The sequence below is a fragment of the Rousettus aegyptiacus genome, unplaced genomic scaffold (assembly GCF_014176215.1).
Source record: "Rousettus aegyptiacus isolate mRouAeg1 unplaced genomic scaffold, mRouAeg1.p scaffold_m13_p_11, whole genome shotgun sequence".
NCBI lineage: Eukaryota > Metazoa > Chordata > Mammalia > Chiroptera > Pteropodidae > Rousettus > Rousettus aegyptiacus.
The window spans coordinates 74,940,124-74,961,951 of record NW_023416286.1 but is presented as its reverse complement, the minus strand read 5'-3'; the positions used below and the strand labels follow the sequence as shown (position 1 = coordinate 74,961,951).

Genomic DNA, 21,828 nt, shown 5'->3' with positions numbered 1-21,828 from the left:
TTTTTTCTTGCTATTTTTCTGAATTTCTTTGTCTCTGTATTTTTTTTTTTAGTTTAACAGTGTAGTTTATCCATTGAGTCTATTATATTTTTCTCCTTTTAAGAATTCTATTTGGTTCTTGATCGTAGTCAGCCTTAGCTCTAAGTTGAGTGTGTGTGCACATGTGCTTGCACACGTGTGTGCGCGAGAGAGAAATAACAGGGAAAGTTGGAAGTACCTAGAGCTCGCCCTTCTTATTTGTCCTCTAATTGTTTTGTAGCAGGATGACTTTTCAGAGTACTGAGTCCTTCATATAGATGGAAGTAGAACCGTCTCTAAAGAACAATTCATCAAACCATCAACTACAGATTTTTATAAAAAAAAAGTTGTTTCCTTCATTGCTTTTGGAGATTTTTTTAGACCACCACAACTTGTACCATAAGTAATATAATTTCCCATAATGCTGTTATTTCTCATATTTTGAATAAAGTGCATGTCCATCCAGTTGGCCCAGCATACTAAGTTTTCAAAGCAACCTTTGCACACAATATTAAAATGACCAGAGTAGTTTTCTTAAGGCATAATTATATAATTCAGACAAAAAAAAATTGGAATAGAAATTACTACTTCATATTTAGTGATGTGTTGCTGAAGTATTCTCCCCCAAACATTTTCCTGTAGTGATTCATAATGTTTGATATATGGAGAGACATAAAGATTCTAAAAGTCTGCTAAGCTCTCAACCAGAAATGACTACAAAGACTCCTTTGTTCATTCACTCCTTCCTGAACTTTATCTAGGTTCACTCACACCTTATCCTGTGCCCCAGAAGGAGTCAGGAAGCCTCAGGAGTCAGAGGACATGCATAACTATTTACTTGATATAAAATAGTTGTTTAGTATATCCTTTCCTGGATCTGGAGTATTTTTCCCCTTAAACAAAGGTTTATCTAGTTAATAAATCCTTATTACATGTAATCTAATTGCTACTTTTCTTAGTATTTTAGCTGTCATAAAGTACTTCATGATAAAATAGTAATAATTCCATTGGCATTTTCTCTTGACCTTCAAATCTGCAAAGGTGTTAATGGATATTTTTCACGAATCGTAGACTCTTCATGAATCATAAAGAGTTACAGTGACTTTATACTTGGTTTTGGAAAAGCATAAACTCGAAATAAATTTAATTAAATTACCTACTCCATAATCTCTATATTTAACTATATTTTATATGGATAATCATGTAAAATTATACAAAGGTTAATAAAAGGGAAATTTTTTTTTTTCATTTTCCTATAGGGGCCAAATAGATATTAAATTTACCTTTAGAAATGTGATATTTCTAACATACAAACAGACTTTCTTATTTGGACATGCTGTGGGAGCTGTTCTAAGTAGGCAAAATTAAAAGAAGAATAAAGAATTAAAAAGTAAAGAATATCTATGTTTTAAAAATGTGCAAAACTTCTACTAATTATTTAAAAATATTTCTGGCTTTGATTATGCACGATTTGTTCTGTGCTATACACTTCTCATATTTCCTCAGCCAAGGTTCTCGTTATCTCATTTGACCCACAGTCCTTATTTTGCAGTCAGTCCAACTTTCTACAGTGGCAATAGATTTAACTTTCTAAAAGAGAGATTCTGTAACAAGGAAAAATAAGGCAGGATAAGGGGTAAGAGATGTCATAGATGCTTCTACTTAGATGGGGTGTTCATAGAAGACTTATTCTGATAAAGTGAGACTGGATCTAAAACCTGGATAAAAGAAACTGTCCTCATGAAAAGTGCTCCAGAGTGACCGTGAGTGCCGTGAGGGGGCCATGTCTTGGGCATATACTCGAGAAGTTCCAAGGAGGCCAAGGGAAGTGGAACTGGAGACATGGGAGAAAAAGGGGTCCGACAAGGGAGTAAAGAGCCAGGTCACAAAGCACCTTGTAAGAGGTAGCAAAGTTTTTTTAATTTCATTTTTTGAGAAGGAAAGTCTTTGAACAGTAGTGTGACATGATATGATTTATGTTTACAAAGATTGTTTTGCCCGTGATGGGGATAATGGACTCTGAAGAAGAGCAACAACTTTCCACAGGCTGCAAAATGAATCCAAACAACTGAGAATGTCAATTAAGGCACTTTAAAACAGAGGACAGATCTCCAAGTTGTCTGATGTTCTAGACTACTGGATGGTCTGTGAATACGGCATGGACTTCCACATCTTTTCTATTTCTGCTAATGCTATTTCTTATGCTCAAAGTATCATTTCTTGTTTTTAATTGTTTGGCATTTTCTACTAATCCCTAGAGAGCGAACACAAACATTCCTGGTTGATAAATGCTTACTCTTCTATGACCCTGGAGTAGTCAATGTTTTTTCCTGCTACTCTTCTGCTGCGGTGTTTTGAATGTGAACCAAACTTGAGAAACAAAAAGACAAAAGATATGAAGATGATGTGACAATTACTATATACACTTCTATGCTAATGTTAAAATCTCTGTAATAGAAAACAAAATATCATCTATTACAACACACAATAAAACCACAAATCTTAAAATACTGAAAGAAAATGTTTTGAAGAGGAGATAATTAAAACTTTTCCAGAATTCTCTCTACACTATGCCATTCATATCAATTCTACAAAGATATTGATAAAGGCAAGAAGCAAATTATTCAAAGCAGTAGATGGTCATGGCGCTAACACAACCTCTACACTGGGGATCTGGCAAACTCAGCCTCCAGGCGAAATCCAACATGACAAGCTTTATATATGGAAAGGACGGAACACGGCCACACCTCCTCATTTACATACTGCCTGCAGCTGCATTTTGCAGGACTACAGCAGAGTGAAGCCACTGCATCAGACCACAGAACCATAAGGCTGGCACCGTATAAAATGTTTACTATTCGGCTCTTCACAGGAAAAAAAAAAAATTGCTGGTTCCTGCTCCATCCCTCTTTACCAGAAGCTCCTTAAATACGTGGGGAACTCAAATAAATCCTGTTCCTTCGGTTCTCGATGATTATTCCTGCTAATCCTGCCTGGAGCATGGTTTTCAAAATCCTCAGCCTGGCTAAGCCCATTCCTCTTTTAAAGGCTCAGCTCAGGCCACCTCTCTAAGAAAACACTCCTCACTGTCCAGTGTGCACAGAGTCCACCTCTCAGGTCCCTGGCAACTCGAGCATACCTAGAACTTCATACATAGCTCTCTGGATTTTAATTCTTTATATCCTTGCCATCCCAATTAAATGTCAGATCACTAAGAACAGGAAACGGTTTGTGGACTTCACATTTCTTCTCTGAATGAACAAATATTAAACTTATCAACCAAAGTAGTTGTTGGCATTAGACACAGGCCAAGTGAGGGTTAAATGAGTCACAAAGAAATTCAAATTTAGTTTACTGCCTCATTCTACAAGTCAGCATGGTAAACTGTTCACATGCCATAACTTAAAGGTAAAAGATTAAAGGATTATTCCTATGTATCTGTAGGGTCTTTGGTCTTTATGAGAAATCGGTTCCAATTTGTGATGAAGGTTCCTCTGTCACTTCCAGCTGCTTCCAGATGCCTCTAGCCATGACTCACCCATTCCCTTCCTAATTTGCTGCTTCAAACCTACTTTTAGATCTGGAACACAGAATAAACATGTGGTAAAACTGGTGTCTAAAATTAGAATAAATAGGCTTTTAAGGACCTATGGGGTTTTCCTTTCACAGGTGCATGAACAGGGCTGCTCTTCCAAAGATAATTTTTCTAAATTCCAGATTTTTGGCTGCATTCTAAAATGGATGTTTTTCTTGAATTAGAAACCTAGTACAATTAACTGAACTATTATGGAATGGAAAATGACACCTTGACCTGTTTAAAGAGAAAAACCTATAAAGACCACTGCCTTTACAGAACATAGACTCGGTATTATTAGCAAACTGATGTTACATTATTATTATGTTAATAAATAAAATGTGCATCCAATTTTAAGCAAGCCTGAGACCTGAAAATAAAATAGACTGGAACTTTTTTATGTACCTATTTGTAATCACTAATTCATAAACATGCTCTCTAGAGATAACAAAAGTCAAATTTCAGGAGCCATTGTAAAGTGAAAATTAAAACAAAAATTAAGGGTACATGGTTTTGGAAATAAAAGGTAAATTAGGAAAAGTATTCGATTTTTATAACTCAGATTTATAAACTATTATTTTCAACGCTACAGATTTCATCGTTATGTCTATATTTTGGCAGCCACATAAAGTCATTAAGAGCTATCTTTCTACAGAAGATAAAAGATAATTAAATATTTTTTTCTTTAAAACTTCCTAAAAGCTTAAAGCAGTAAAATGAATGCTTTAATTTAACAAGGTAAATTTTTGTCACATATATAATGAGAGAAGTAAAATAATTTCAACCAACTTTTTCGCACATAAAAAATTCATTTAAAAATCTAGATAGAGACATAATTTATAAACCTAATACATTATTTAATATAAAAATGGAATGATATAATTACAGTTTGGCAAGATCAAGAAAATCTCATTTTCTAATCTTTTGTGTAGAACAATTGTCCTATACAAAAAATTTTTCGAAGTTTTGCTGTCATATATACTTTGTCTCTTCCATATATTTTAGATAGGCATTATTTTTACACACCATGGTGTTTTTCCTTATGATTTTTTGAAAAGTAAACTATGTTGTTTATCTATGTCATTTATAGACAGAGCTCAAAAGTACTCACTATATATAAGGCCTACTTTATACTGATGAACTTAAAACAATTCTCCATATTGGCTTTCCCATCCCAAATTCACTAAAAACTAGAAATCTGGTCTTAGTCATAATAAAAGGTCATGAATGTTCTTCCGTTTTCTTTTTTACTGATAGTGCAAATAGAGGGGTGAAATTAAATCTTAACTCTGGTAACGTGGGATCATATTATCTACATGACATTAATAAAATTTATTATAAAGTCAGGTAACCAGTATGAAGAAATAAACAGTTTGATTTGTGGCTTTGTCTAAAAAGTGAATAGAAATGTAAACTGAGGGGCTCGTGGAAAGTTTTGTTGGCTCACTTAATCTTGCCTTCACTATGGTTTAATGGACAAAGTGAGGAGGATGTTATGTTTGATTAGGACAGCAGCAATTTCGCTCGCCTTGTCTTCCACCTGGCCAGCTTTCTAATTCCTGCTGCCTACACATCCACCCCAGGCATTAAAAATACTGACCTCTGCAAATGAACTCTAAAGTTTGAAATCTCCCACTCTTTATTTAAAAGATACATTTATTGGAGTTTCCAGAATTATATATGGGAGTTTCCAAATTATATATTTTTTGCTTTTATTGAGATATAATTGACATATAACACTGTATTAGTTTTAGGTGTATAACATAATGATTTGATACATGTAAATATTGTGAGATGATCACCACAGTAAGGTTAACATCCATCAACCCATATAGTAATAATCATTTTTCTTGTAATAACTTTTAAGATCTATTTTTTAGCAGCTGTCAAATATACAATACAGTATTGTTAACTATAGACACCATGCTATAGGTTACAGCCCCAGAATTTATTTTACAATTGAAAGTTTGAACTTTTTGACCACCTTTAGTCATCTGCTCACCTCCCATTCCCTGCCTCTAGCAATTACTAATCTGTTCTCTGTTTCTATGATTTGTCTTTTTAAGATTCAGCATATAAATGAGATCATATAGTATTTGTCTTTCTCTGTCTGACTGACTTCATTTAGCAAAATGCCCCAAACTCCGACCATGTTGTTGTAAAAACAGCAGTTTCCTTCTTTTTTTAAGGACCAAATAGTATTTCTTTTTATTTTTATATAAATACATGCAAACACACACTCCATTTTCTCAGAAGTACATCTTCCTAAGCCATTTTTATTCTGGTCATTTTTCACTTTCGCCCAAATTATGGTCACAAAGAACATACATAGAGACAGAAATGCAATATACTAAAGTAGAGAAACAAATTTGTACTTAGATTTTAATTTGTTATGCCAAATGTATATGGATTTAAATAATTAAATAATTCTGAATTTCAAAACAAGTGAATGAATTTAATGAGTAAACATAAAAATACTTTATGAATCACTAATAAGGTAAGACTCTTGAAAAGTCTGTATGAGAAATGTGAAGTGCAAAACTTTATAGACTTTGAATTTTTGTTTTACTGACAAAAAGATATATAAGTGATTAGCCCATATTTTACTGCTAAGATTGAAATAAATAAAAATTACAGTATCTGAACCATCAGAGCCAAAACCAATGCTTCTAATGCTCTGATATTTTGTCTTATAATCATTTCAAAAGAACTGCAAATATTTCCAACCAGAAGCAGTTCAAATTAATATACATTAACAGAGTTCATCATTTACATGTTATAAAGCAAATTATGGAAGATGACATATCAGAATCAAGTATAGATTGGTTTAGGGGACTACTTCAGGCTCAGGCAAACAATTTTTATGTCAGGAATCATACACATTATTTTTCTTTTCATTCTATTGTTACATTAGTACCTTTGTAAACTGTCTTCTGTGAAATGAACAGTCATCCCTGAATACAAAATATATTAATCCAATAATTGTGAAGATGACTGCTAAATTAAAAATATCTTCTCCAAATAATTACCACGGCTAACATCAATATTATATTGCTTCTTGTTCTTTATACATTCTGAAGTTTGTTGTTACCTATTAAATAAAAGATTATGCCTTACTATCCATCTTTTTATTAAAAACCATCTTAATAAGAGCAGTGGTAAATTCATTAAAACTAAAACGGTTCTTTGCATAAGAAAAAAATGAGTGATTCTATCAAAGTCTCAAAAGTTGCCCTTTGTTGAAAAAGACAAAACACCAGTTTTTATCATTTAAGCCTTAGAGATGTGTGGCATAGCATTCTAGAAGACAGATAAATTTAAATGTCCTTGTCAAATTGATAACTGGCTTTACATAAGCAGGATGACATTCAATCAGGAAGACCACAATGTAATATAGTTAGAAATTTTTTTTTCTTTCTTTTTTTATAAATTGGAGAGGGTCACAGGGAAGAGCACCATAAGATCAAACACGAGAAAAGCAGATGCATCAAGAGGAAAGAATACTGTGGGCCTGAAACTGATTCACCAGCAGTAACACATGAGTTAATGCAATTCAGTGTAGCCTGTATCTATTCAACATCTAATTATTTGAAAAGCTTTGGGTAGGGCACCCCAGGGTAAAGCAAATATACACCTGTCTTTACCTCAAGAAACTTATAACCCAGTGTGAAAAACAGGCATGTACATAGTAAATTCAATTATAACGCACAATGTGAAAAGAGGTTAGACATTTGCCTCTAACGGACAGATGATAAAATAATGAATTCATTTTAATGAAGTGTTTTTTGTTAGAAGTTAAATTTAGGGCGTGTGCTCTTTGATGATGTATGAGATCAACTACATTCCTGTTCCACATTGAGCGACTATTCTACTATAAAGGACAAATTCTGCTAAAACAGAGTGGCAGCCAACTTAATTATAGATACAAACTACTTGAAAAAGGATCAGCCTTTCTAAATGCACCTTCACTTAAGTTAACACCACTTAAAAAAAAAAAAAAGGCAGTCTCTACTGGACACTTCGTTAAAACTTTACATCTCCTACTAGGTTTTCAAAGGTCTAGAGAACAAAACCTCAGTTTACCTACGAATCTCATTTCTCAAATAGTGCAGAACTCTTTTCTCATATGGAAAATGAGGGTATTAAGAGTACCTAATTATGAAGTTCTTTTGAGGATTAACTGTGTCGATATATATAAAAACACAACCATTTCTCTATTTTTCTCTTTCCTAGGTCAAGGACATAGTAATACCCCCTTGCAGATCTGAATCATATTCATCTTCAAGCTAGTATAAGTGCCTACTGGATAAAATTTTCCCAGGCATGCAAGCCCTTATTTATAATCACTTCCTCCAATATCCTTGACCTCCCAGAGATGTCACTACACAAACAGTTTAACACTTACAGTCAATAAAGGAAAAGACCTGTGATAATCAGTTTCATTATCTTCAAAACCAGAGAGATCTATAGCTACCTCCACTTCTTCAACTTTTTTTGGACCACTCCAATCATGTTTCATCTTCACTATCTTACTGGGCAAGGACCTTAGATCAAAGCCTTGCGACCCAGTGCCTTTGAGGGCTCCCCATAGGCAAAGGAGTCTGTTAAACCAAGAGACGATGTGGCCACTCCGAGCTGAGCTTGCCTTTCGGAGTAGCACTAGCCAAAGAACTTCCCACGATGTTAGAAATGCTTGGTATTGACACCGTCCAGTAGGACGAGCACCAGCCCCACATAGCTATTATACATATGAAATATGACTAGTGTGACTGAGGAATTTTCAATTTATTTAACTTTTATTAATATACATTTAAACAGCCGTGTGGGACTAGTGGCCACAATATCTGCCACTGAGAATTCTCTAATCAAGACTACCAACAGTCTCCTTGCTGCTAATCCATTATTTACTTCTTTATTTTCATCTTCTTTGATGTTTCAGTAACATTCAACACTGCTGAGCTTCTTCGTTAAACACCAGTTCTTCTGACCCCTGCGGTACCTTACCTTCTTGGTCTTCTGCTACTACCTTAGTCTTCTTCGCTGGCTCACTTATTGTGCTCAAACTCTCAGGACTGAAAGGCCTCAGGGCCTCGTCCTGCTCCCTCTACTCTAGCTACACTGTCTTCAGTAATCTCCTATTTCAATGTGGCAATCACTAGGAAACCTCCATCTCCCAATACTGATTCCCATCACCAATAGTGTGTTTAAAATCTTCACTTAGTATTTAAACGTAACGTTTGTAGATCAACATTCTTAATTTCTCCCCTCTGCAAAAAGCCATCTCCTCTTAACCTTCCCCGTGTCATTATGGCAAAAACATCTACCTAGAAGCTCAAGAAAAAACTAAGGTGGTTATCCTTGATTCCTCTCTTTTTCACTGGTCCCAAAATCTAATCCTTAAGTGAGAACTTTTAATTAAACCTCCAAACACAACACAGAAGTGGTTTACATTACTTCGTCTCTAATGTCCCAGATCTACTCCTAGTCACTACCACCTAGTCCCGACTATTCGTCTCCAAACTTGTCTTCTTGAATCCACGCTTGCTCTCATCACCATTCACTGGCTGCAACTCTTCACCCAATGAAGCCACTGTACTTTTAAATGAGTGGTAATGGAAGGGTTTGATGTTGCTGTATTTTGAATCAAGGCTTGAAATAACAGAGGGAGGAGCAAGCTATCCAGATAGGAACAGAGAAACTGAAGGAAGGGAACAAGGAAGGGCCTTAAGTTATGAATAATAAATATATTTTATTCTAAGGGAAGGGGAAAGGTGCTGAAAGGTTTTAAGCTTTGTAGAGAAACCTGCTATGTGGAGAGTAGGCTGAAGGGGCGAGAATGAAAATTAGAGAAACACGTCAGAGGCTGTTAGTGTAGTTTGTGTGAACAGTTAGGAAGGTGGAGATGAATTCGGATAAAAAGCCTGTTTAGAAGTTATGAATTTGCTGGAGGGTGAAGGAATAAATGGCATCAAAGATAACTCCTATGATTTTAGCTGAAGAAACAGAGTGAAGGTTGATGCTACCTACTGAGATAAGGAAGGCACGCTAAGGAACCAGCCCTTTCATGGATGGTGGTGGTGGAGGTTTTATGAGGACAGCACAAACGTCACCAGACACCAATCCAGGAAATGCTACGAAGATGAAAGTTTTTAAAATTCTAGTTTCCAGACGCCATTTACCCACAATATGCCACTGATATTCTGTATATGGGAGGTTTGCCATTCTTACTAGATAGTTAAGTAGAGGCCAGTTTTACACACAGGCATGAAGCACATAGAATCTTTTCGATTCTCTTCAGTTACCTTCCAGGACATCCTCTAATTGTGCATGAAATCTGTGCTCTGTGATGGAAAATCTGGGCTCAATGGTAACCACACGACAAAATGATCTAGTAGTAATGTCAGACAGCGCGGCTCTTTTTGTATAGGGCGAAATGTCAAAATGTTAAAAAAAAAACTACAAAGTATAATTTTTGATAGTGTATATAGTCAGATCAAAACTTATTCACCAACTCGGATCACACACACAGTTAATCATCATGAGAAACACCAAATATCTTCAAAAATAGAAACTGGTGACATGTACTACTGAGGAAGTGTAATCGCCCAATTTTAACTAGACAGTCTAATCTAGATATACGGTCTAAAGCCATCCATAAATACTACAAATAATATCAAAAAATTAAAGATAGAAAAATTAATAAAAGGTGCCTTTATTTTCTAAAAAGGTGTTTTGCTCAAATTGTTTCATTAAAAAAAAAAAAACTATTCCTATTCATCCAAATGACCTTTATATCTTTGTATTGCTCCAAACAAATACTTATTTGAGGTTAACCAAGTTTTATTCCTATTAAAAAATAAATTCTGAAACAGCTTTCTCGGACAAACAAAAATAAAGGGTTGGATGAAATAAAGTGAACTAAATGCATAATAATTTAATGGCCTTTAGTAAATGTTTTATTTATAATAAAAGAAACACTATTGATCATTACATTTAAATATCTGATTTTAAAAACTATAGTCTACGGCCATGCTACCCTGAACAAGGCCGATCCCATCTGATCTTGGAAGCTAAGCAAGGTTGGGCCTGGTTAGTACTTAGATGGGAGACCACTTAGGAAGACCAGGTGCTGTGAGCATAAAAAATAAGGAATTGTAAGATGGCAAGGTCCTTGCAATCTGTGAGGTCAACCAAGAGTTGCCACGCCTAAAACAAACAAACAAAAAAAACCTATAATTTTTACATAAAATGATTTAGATTAAAATAATGTTATCTTTTAATATTTTTATTACAATAGTTTTGTTAAATCATTAACACTGCCTTTCAACTATGAAGGCTTTTGGTGGGGAAATCAGATCTTGCCACTATTCAAAACGCTAAAGAACTTAGCATGCATAATTCTATCCTTCGTTGTTTCATAAAAATCTTTATCAGCAGCAGAACAGATTTTCTTCAACTTTCATCTGTGTTAAAAAATGGTTATTGTGCTTCAATTTTGTAAAAGCAATATGGTAAGTAATTCTCCAAAAAAAGAGAAAGAGAATAGAAATGAATATGCATATATCTTACTGGAATTGTCAAGAAACAATCATTCTACAAAAAATAAATGTTTTTATGCTTTATGAACCTTTCTTACAAGAATGAAATGTCATTTGAAATCTCATCAGAATTTAGGGGACTTGTGAGTTCTCAAAACCTTCTTCTTTGTTACTGTCTGCCACTTTTTGTTCTCTTCCTTTATCTTCAAAAAGCTTAACTATGGAGTCTTCCCTGCCTGTGGAAAAGTCATTTAGAAAATATGGTCAACAAATGAAAAAACCACTAAAAATTCTAGAACTGTGTTCATATAAATCTCCTGCAGGGTAGTAACCACATTGATCATGGAAGCTAATGGGCTTTTATAGATCATTTTAGATCCAAACTGATTTATTAAGACTTGCCAGAATCTCTTCATATCATGAAACTTTTTTCATTATAGTTTCGAGTGGAATGCAAATGAAAGTATGCAACTGTCTTCTACTTTTAGAAGGGAGTTGGAGGGCTGGGTAGAGAAACACAGAATGCCACAAGATAGGCAGAAGCTGTGTGTGTGTGTGTGTGTGTGTGTGTGTGTGTGTGTGTGTGTGTGTGTGTAAATTTCTATTTTATCCCTCTACATATTTCCTTTACAGTGACTTACAGCATTAGGAGTGTAAAGTTCAGATTACACAGAAGAGCTGCGACAGCAACATCTTTGAACACCTGGGTAGACGCACAGGCAGTATAATACCTCCTGATGTTCACAATGTGTGAGTTATTATGTTCACTAAACACATCAACAAACTGGAAATCTGAGAGGTTAACTTTAATTCCCCAACATATAAATCTAGAATCCAAGTAATTATTCTTTGTTTCTCTCAATAACCAAGTACTATGATTTTAATGGTTGATGCTAAAGTATACTTCTAGAAAACCTAATGACTTAAAAATCAAGGAATTTATTCATTTTCTTAGTTATCTCCCACGTATAATAAGGTATACATGTTAATAAACTTGTTCATTTTTTTTTCTTTAAAAAAAATACATTCGTGCATTTAAAAATAAGTTTTGAAAGACTCTCTTTCATCCAAGAGAACTCAAGAGCATCAAGTTTCTGAAGCATTTTATATGTTTAAATAGTATCAGCAAAGATAGTGTAAAATAAAGAATTAATGCAGTAGAAAAAAATCTAGGAACATTGGGTCGAGAACAAAATAATTTTTAAAACGTTTAAGCAAAGTGTCACTGTGCTTCTACTTTTGTTTAGAATATTGTAAGATAAAAGGAATTAAATATAATCACAGTTTTTCAAACAGTACGTTGTGAGGCACACTTTATAACACAAAACAGATTTTGCATTTTCTTCAAATAAAGAAGTAAAGAATTAAAATGGTGAATTTCTAGGTCTAATTTTTATGATTTCCTCCAAATAATGGTTTATTGGACTAAATTAAGAATTCCATTATGTTGATTTACTAGAAATATATTGACCTACAATATATTTGAAGCAGAAAACACAAAAGGACTTTGTCTTTAAATATGCCATAGTAGGACAGTATCAAGTCTTACTTAGGTTATTATCAGATAAATAATTAAACTGTATTCTTTATCTTCTGCCTCATATAAATGTCAAGGATCATGGATTTTACAATCCTCACTTTGAGCTGTAATTGAAAAATTATGACCAAAAATGTCTCTTTCTAGAAACTAAGCAATGAGAAGTAAATTTTATAAAGTTTCTATATGTTTGCTTAAAATTTTTGACTACTAATCTCAAATATTCTTTCCATAAAAATAAGAAATAAAATGATTTGATATCAGGATTTTCCCATAAACAAAAATTAATCCTTTTAATCCCATTGTTACTTAAAAAAATTTACATACTTTTAATAGTTTTTTTTTAATTTGAAACAATGATAACTTAAATTTTTAGTGTTCTAGCGAAAGCTTTAAAGAATTAATGGATGCTTACTTTAACAGATTTTAACCATGTATAATTTAATGATCTGTCCTAAAGAAAGAATTCAAAGGAAGCTGGCAATTTTATAACTCTTATAGACAATGTAAATGTTAAAGATGAAAATAAATAAAAGTACACATTTTCTTCAAAGTTCTCAAAACTCTTGAAAATATCTCAAAGAATCTGTATTCAAACTTTTCTGCTAGAACATACATAAAAATATTTAACACATTTTCCTAGGCTATTCCAACACTACTTGTTAGATGAATAAGTAAAAAGACAAAAGCAAAAATATTTCTAATAGAAAGCTGAAAGTAGGAAACATTGTTCTACGGCATTCTGCTCTTTCAGGAGATCTGAACATATGTTCAAATACATTTTCATGGGTATGGCTAAGTTGGAAAAGATCACAAGAAAAAAACTTTGATCAAAAGATTTACATTTTTATATTAAAAACTAAATGTTACTCAAAACATATTTCATCTATTTCAGAAAATGTAGATTGCTTCTAACACTGTTGCTATATAAGGGTAAAAATCCCACTTGTCTAGAATGACCTAGAATAAGAACCATTGACTCTCCTCTGAATAGCTGAATACATTAAAGTCGGGACAAATAAAGGTTACTTCTTCAATACTTATTTAAATTAAAATATGCAATAACTGAATTACTTCTGCCTTAAAAATGAAACTTAGAAATGAAATGAAGGTCCAGAAATTCAGTTTTCAAGAATCACAGGGAAAGATGAGTTCTGGACAAGTAACTTTCAAAATAACTATAATCAAAGTTGGTTATGGAAGAAAACATTTCTGGGATAATTATGCATTTCCTCACCTTCTTAAATGAAAGTATTATAATAATCTTTTCCTAGATAAGGCCTACTTATATACATCAACTTTTCTCTTCTTCTGAAGCTGTAATTGTTGTTGCACATGTTGATGATGAGAAAGACAGAAATTGGCAAAGTCTACAGTTTTTCTACAACATGTCTTAAAAAATTTCTTTTGATAGCTAGCATTTTTGGATTATTTACCTCTTTATAATGGGTAAGGAAGACTAATCATGTACAAACTCCCAAGCAAAGCAATATGATTACCTTCTAACAAATGTTGAAATATTAAATTATTGAATTAAAATATTTAATCAAAAGCCAGTGTAATAATTTCTCATGTAATCACCAACATTCTAGAACACAATTTCCCCATGACTGTCATGTGTGGCCAATTTCTCAATAGCACTCATTCGCGGGATGCTACTTTGTGGCAAAATTTTATCTTACGGCCCGGTTATGGTTTTAATGATATTAACTTATGAATTAAAAGACTTTGGACTTTGTTATTTTACAAAAGCCTTATTTCACAATTTATAAATTCTTCTTCATCACCAGAAATCTTTCTGAATTATTTCATAATCTAAAAACTGCTCTGGAATAACCCATGAAAATAATGGGACAATAATAATAGGCAAAGAACAAAATTATTAAACAGTGATCTTACTTCTTCGGGATGAACTCCTTATAGCAATAGAACAGTATTCTCACTCTCAAGTAATAAAAACTGATTTTGAAAAGAACTTTTAGAAGATTTTAGAAGATGCCAGAATCAAACGTTCACATAGCCACTAAGCTTTTTATCTACTCAAGAAGATGAGATGTTTATATAAAATAGAAACATTATGAAACTAGAGTAAAAAAAAATCTCAGGAAACAGTCAAAATCTCCTTATTTTTATTTAAAGCTGCCAACTGCTAGGATATTTGCCATTTACAAAAATGCAATGTCCATCAATAAGGAACCTAACAAATAAACTAGGCCATATCCATTACAATAGAGTACTATGCAGCTACTGAAACGAATGGCAGAGACCTGTGGACTGCTAGAGAGAGATGTCTAAGTAAATCTTTTTAGTGAAAAAAAGAAGTTGCAAATCAGTATACACTGCAAGATGCAATCTGCATATTCTTAATACAGGCACAGACCGCTGTGTGGTTACAATGCACCACTTACCTTCTGTGCACTTGTGGGGATAGAGGTGGGTGGGAGGAAGCTACTATCGCTTTTAACCACAAACTTCTTTGAATTTTTCCTATCGTAAGAATATATTGTTAAATTTTTGTTAAAATAAAACGTAAAGAAATAATTGAAACCAACCACTTTTGTTGGCAATATAAAACTGCTCAGATAATATGCTGTGTTCAGAAGAGAGAGATTTGAAAGAAAAAAAAACCAAAAACCTAGTTGTTTCCTTTTTCTGACTACTTATCTGCCCCAAAGCTGACTTCCTAGCATCTTATTTTGAAAAGGCACTCTTCAAGAAATCCATGACCCACACCTCTGCATTATTACTCTTCCAATTAACACTGGGTCAGAAAGAGAGGCAACTTCCAATCTCTTCTAATGACTAAATAACACAATCCATGTGATCTAATTTAATTATGTGTGTGGTGCAGATCTTTTCATTACCTTTAGTTGATGAATATCTGAAAATAATTTGACCAGTCAATTTTCCCCAGCTTCATTGTTTTAGAATGCATTTAATCAACAATATTGAGTGTTTACTGTATTTCAGATATTATTCTACATAGATTTTTAAAACTAAAGAAAGAAAAATGTAAGAGTATGGTCCTCTAGATCAGGGTCCAGTCAAGAAACAGGTGCTATCCCAGTTACTAAAACAGAAAATTTAATGCAGGTGACAGCAGAGCCAAACAGCCAAAAGGAGAATAGTGAAGTAACCCAGACTAATAGAGCAAAAATGCCAGAAAGTCAACTCTCACCTTAGGAATGGAAAGATAATGGACAAACGATGTCATAAGAATCCAGGGCTGGCTCCATCCGAAGGGAGCTACTAGAACCACAGTAGGGGCTGCCCCAGCAGCTGGGTCACCAGACGGACAGCCACTGCAGAAAAATGCTGCCCAAATAAGAGGCAGAGACAGAAATGTAAATGGAGACAGAGAAATAGAAAAGAGCCCTGGTTTCTCCCCTAGAACTTTCGTGATTGTCTGCCAATACCTGCCATTGGCTAAACTTCTTTGAAGCCTGTGGGCAAGGGAATTTAGAAAGCATAGTTTGCAAGAGAATGTAAAGAGACAGTGAGCCTTTAGTAATGATTAATTAGCACTAAACTTCTCAAAATTTACAAAACCGTTTCCACTTTCCAGATCTCTACGAACCATGCACGCATGCGTGCACACACATTACACACATGTGCATAGAATGGCCAGCCACACTGGCAACAAAATGGAGTCATGTAAGGAATATGCAGAGAGGAAGATGTCCAGAACCTACGGAATCTAAAAGATTCTCCTGACTTCCAGATTGCATCTCCTGTTTTATTCTTTTAAAATGTATCTTTAGGTAGTTCATAAGAAGTTGCCCCCATCAGTGCCATTCTATTTTTAATTTATTTATTAATGAAACATAGCTTTGCTACTTGCTTTAACAAGCTTTATGAAAGTCATTTAATTCTAACCACATTTTTTAAAAATTTGATTTGAGGTATTCACTCAGATTCTCTTGAAATAATAAAATTTTTCTCTAAGTTTACCCAGTGCTGGTCTTTTTCTTTGTGTTCCATTAACACACTGAGTAGATTTTCCAAAACAATAATAGTTATGATTATGCTAACATGTTATTTATTTTCTGATTTTAACAGACTCTCTTGTTTTTTTTCCCCCCATTAAATATACTGTTAACTATTAGTTGGAAGAAATACCTATTCCAATATTAAGTAAGTTCTATTTTTAGCATTTTTAGAAAGAATGGCTATTGAATTCTATCAAACATCAGAATTTACTGAGAGGATTATACAGTAATAGTTTTCTTTCTTTAACAATGGATTTCCTTTTTATTCGTTCTATCTCCTTTTCGTCTTAATCTTCCTACATTTCTTGGCTGGTATCCAAAAGTCTTGACATTATAATAAAGCCAGCCAGCGAAAGTATTTCTTTCTTTGTGGTTACTTCCCCGTTTATGAAGCACATGATCACAGTCTGAGCTGTATCTGTGGTTCTTCAACATTTCTTCACAAGCTTCATCATTGATGAATAATGCAAAGCTGCTTCTTTGCTGCCAAATCCTTGTTTTTATTCAGTTTCCAGATTCTAAAAGCTGAGGTTACTTAAAGCCTAACTTCTGTGCCATAAAGGAATTTATTTTTATGAATCCTTGAACTGCTAAAGAACTTAGAACACTATTGCTGCTCTCATTATACAGTGAAAACAAAAATCAAATCACCTAAAACTCAGAGAGTTAAGTAATTCTTCCTGGTACACAGAAGTGTCTAGTAGTCAGGCCAAGATCTCAGTCTGCCAACCAGTAATATTTTTCACATACACAATTTTTCTCTTGTCCATTTAGTTTGGGTAATGGAACTTTTCCCATATGAAATTATATTTAAGACCTGAAACATTAGGAAAAGAAATTAAGTGCTTTAATCTATGCCAGCTATCCTAATATCTTCATAGTGGTTGGTCAGTAATGCTGATATGGAAGAAAAAGGTTACTGAGTGAATGATGAGCCATGGATCAAAGAGTAGATGGCAGTACCAGGGCATAGGAGAGTGTTAGGGATACGCCAGGGAGGGATGAATGACAGGGAACTATAAAAGACTGACCGAACTGGAATAGAGGAAATGAGCAATAAGATAGTTTGATATTAAAATCCTGCTGCCCTCGGTCAGAAGGTTGATCATATGAATAGATCAATGATAAATTATCACAGTATTCTACAAAGGGGAAGAATACAACATAGTCTGTAGCTACAACGGACTACGAGTTTTTGAGGAATCATGTCTCCAGCATACTTCACATTCAAAAGAAGAAGTTAATATCAAAACAATTTGCTGTAAGGCAAGACAGGCTGTCTCCTTTATGTTCATTATAACTCAAAGAGCAGGTTCTATTGGACAAACAGTTCCCAATTAACTGATTTTAAATCTTTGGATGAGAAACAGTTTCCAATGAAATCAAACTGTCACAGTGTGAAAGATATTTTTTTTTTCAAAAGCCATGCAAATGTGTGGTAAGGAAATTAATCCTTTCAGAATGTCTACTATATGCTGGGGATGACTGCTCACCACCGCTACAGAGTTGGGGAGACTCCAAGTCTTCAACTGAGACCTTTCTAAAAAGCTGACAATAAAAGTGTGGCATATTCAGCTTAATATATGGAGTTCATATAGAAAGCATTAGAGCAGTGTAAACTAGATCTTATAAGAGCTTTCATCTCATCAAATTCATTTCTTCCTTGAAGAATTTTAATGTTAAATAATTTTTTTTCTAAATCTAGGCTCTCTTCTTTAGAATTAGAAGTTCTCTTCACATTTTATTCTTTACTCTGAAACCTAAAAATTCTTTTTGCTCAGGGAGATTCATTAAATCTCTATATATGGACCCTAAATGATAAGATTCACGTTTTCTTCTGTTGTAATACGATAGCTAATGGTTGGTTCCCGCCAAGAGAATACGAGATTAGAATATTTGTAATAGTGAAGACTTTCACTTTATTATTTCTGTGTTTTATCACGTTAAAAATTCTAAATTCATAATTCCAAAAGTTCTCTTCTTGGGCAAAGGCTTTTGTCATTTTTTTATATCTAGTCTCAAAGACAACAGGCCTGCAAAACTAATGGTTACTTTTAGATCTGGCATGTCTACCTTTGACACGGGAGCCACATCTATGTACACTCATGCTTAGGCTCTATACTTGTTTCCCATGGCAAAAAAATTACCTTAAGATTTCTGAGTTATGGTGGAAGGAGAGAATATCAAATTTATAGCATATTGGAAACATTTAATAAATCCTTTTTAGGGGGGTGGGTCTCATGTTCTCTCTTCATTCTAGGCCCTTATGTAGACAGTTATCCCTGCCAGGGAGCATGCTTCTCCCTTGCTCCCGTCACCTGCCTAACTCCTACTTCACCTTCAGTCATCTGCTTAGACTTCACTTCCTCCAAGAGACTTGACCTCCAAAATCTGGGCTAAGGAGCTCTCTTTAATGTATACTTCCTCTTAAAGCATTTTTCACCCTCTTACTAAAACCCTTTCTCCCCTTCTACATGATCTGTGCCTGGCACATAATAAACTCCTACAAATGTTCAAAGAGTAAAGTTGACCCCTATTAAAAAAATGATCATCAGGTTAATAATTTTCAGATACAAAGGGCGGTTATTTTCTTTTCCTTCTTTCTTAAAGAAAATCTTATTACAGGATATGTGTAGGATGCTTTGTGTTGTACTTGATTTGTCCACTAACCCAAAGCTGAAGACAAAAAGAGATAAACCATTTCCTATTTAAAGAGAGTCATAAATATCTAGTGTCAGACAATTTCCTCGGGGCTTTTTAAAACATGGCTAAAAAAGCTCTGCTACTCATAACTGTAATCCAAGTCTGGCCCACTTCTACAATCCTTAAGAGAAATACTGGGGAGAAAATGAGAGAATCATGGAGTCATGTGTCCTCTGCCTGGGTTGCCAGGGTGGAAAGAGGCAGCGGGTTTAGATGCTCTCCCTAACCAAAGGTATAGGGGATAAACGGCAACAGAATCTAAGGTCAATATGACCACATTTGCAAGAAGGGGAAATTTTATATCTCAAACCTTGGCCAGACATGAACTTAGGCAATACTCTTATTGATTATCCTTCTACCCATCCAATGATGAAAAAAACGAAAAAAGAAAAAGAAATTAGAGACCAACAGGTAATGAACTGTAGAGGTATGAGTGAAGAGCCTACATTCCATCCTTTGTCATTACAATATGTGAAGTTCCCATGAATTAAGGGACATTGTAGAAGGAAGCTGCGCTTGTACCTCATAAAAGTTACCCAGCCATGCACGGCAACTGCAGCAGAAAGAAGCCACAGGGTGTGTTTCTGATAGCCACAGTTGAGGGAGGGGGGTAAAAAAGGTCACGCTAATATCACATGTCCCACCTTGAGGCAATTATACCATGGAAACACCCAGCAGGACACCAGCCAGGGACAACCTACGCAGAAAGGGGGCTGGAGGCATGAACCACTGGCAGACTGAAGGGAAGCATGGCTTCCCGCTTTAAGAAGGCCTGTGAGAAGGCGGAATAAAGCTGAACATGGTCTATATGGATCAGTGAGACCACCAGCAGCAAAAAACTAGACCAAGCCAGATCAAACTGCCGAATGCCTCTCATTACTGCCTTCTCTCCCCTCTTCCCTGCCATTCCCGCCTGCTAGAAAACTGAGAAGAAAATGACCCAGAGGGCAACGCCGTCCCCCCTTCTCCCATCCCCACAACACATTCCAAGGTAAAAAATAAGAAAATGCAGTAAAAAAGCAGAATTTACTTCCCTCCTTTGAGCCACTTGCAAAAGAGGAGCTTAAAGTTGGTTATAAGGCCGAAGTATGAAAGCGGATTGAAAGCTTTTTTCGATTAAATACCCAAATGTCACTGATGAGTTATAGAAAATATCTGAGACGAGAGGTCAATTAAGGCATGGGAACCTCATAGACTCGGATAAAAATATAAAATGATTTCATGTTTATACTTCACCATATTCAGATTGTTCAATAAACTGATTAGTGAACTAATTATCACAAGGGGTTTAGCACATACATGAAAGTAAAACAATCCAAGTGAGGCAATTTTCCAGAGTCAGAACCTAATTACACCTCTGCATATTAAAGACAAATTTATTTAAGTCGTTCCATAACACTCAACAGATAGCCCTTTTATTTCTGACCACCTCTCTTTTCAGTTTTACTGACAGTCATAACTAATAAAATAGGTGCTTATGAAACATAAGAACACATCCAAAACTTTTTAATACATTTTTCAATTAACATATCATTGAATAATTTTAAACTTCAGTGAAATTCATTCATTCAGGGTCCTACATCTTAATGGGATGAATACTTAGACAAATAAATCATTAAACATGAAAACCTCACTAAATACACAGACTAATGACTCTGAAACTACTAGTTTTTAACCTCTAAGAAAAATTAATATAAGAAACTGGTTTTTGCAGCACTATAATTGAAATCTCATTTTTGTAAAAAAGTGAAGAAAAGTCAAGAGTGCTGCCAAAATTAGTCAAATGTCTATATGTTTTTCCTTTAGTAAGAACATTTATTGGTTTCGTAGATGGACTGCTCATAACTATAAATTCAGACGTACAAAACACTCCACACACATCCTAATCAGGGTGAAATTTTTCTTGGCCCATCTGCTTTCAATTTTCTGCCAAAAACCAAGAAAAATCTTGGAAGTCTGAGTCCTGGTTGTAAAAACAGAAGACAAATTCTGAATCATGGGCTGTTAGCCCTGGAAAAACACACCAATGACAACCTGATTAATTCAAAGGCCATTCTGACTGAAGTCTTTTCCCCTAAAAGAAATAATGGACTTCTCTAAACAGTATAAATGCATACACGCTAAAATCATTTAACATAGACTGTTCACTCTTAATTGCGTTTCTGTGTTGCTGTTTACGTTGTCTGTTCGAAAACTTCATCTGCACTCAGCGAACATCCTATAATTAGCTATGGCTTCACCTACGGAGACAAGTAGCACAATGATCTCAGGTTCTTAATATTCCTTTGAAATTTATTTCAAAGCTGTGCTAAACAAATCAGTCAGAAAGCTTCAGCTAAGCGGTCCACCCACGTTCAACAACCTTTCTCCACCTAATGATAATTACAGTCTGTAGAACAGGCAGCTCCTCTAATAAACAGCATCAACTTAAGAAGACAGATATCTGTAGGGGCCTTTCTGTTGCCATAG

General features: G+C 34.6%; 1 protein-coding gene and 1 pseudogene across 6 annotated transcripts in view; one reads left to right on the top strand and one right to left on the bottom strand.

The window, feature by feature from the left end:
* The window catches only part of KLF12 (Kruppel like factor 12), a 380,697-nt gene that overhangs the window by 159,708 nt on the left and 199,161 nt on the right, over positions 1 to 21,828 (bottom strand). The gene's annotated exons all lie outside the window — the stretch shown is intronic.
* On the top strand, positions 10,612 to 10,730 carry LOC118609545 (annotated as a pseudogene).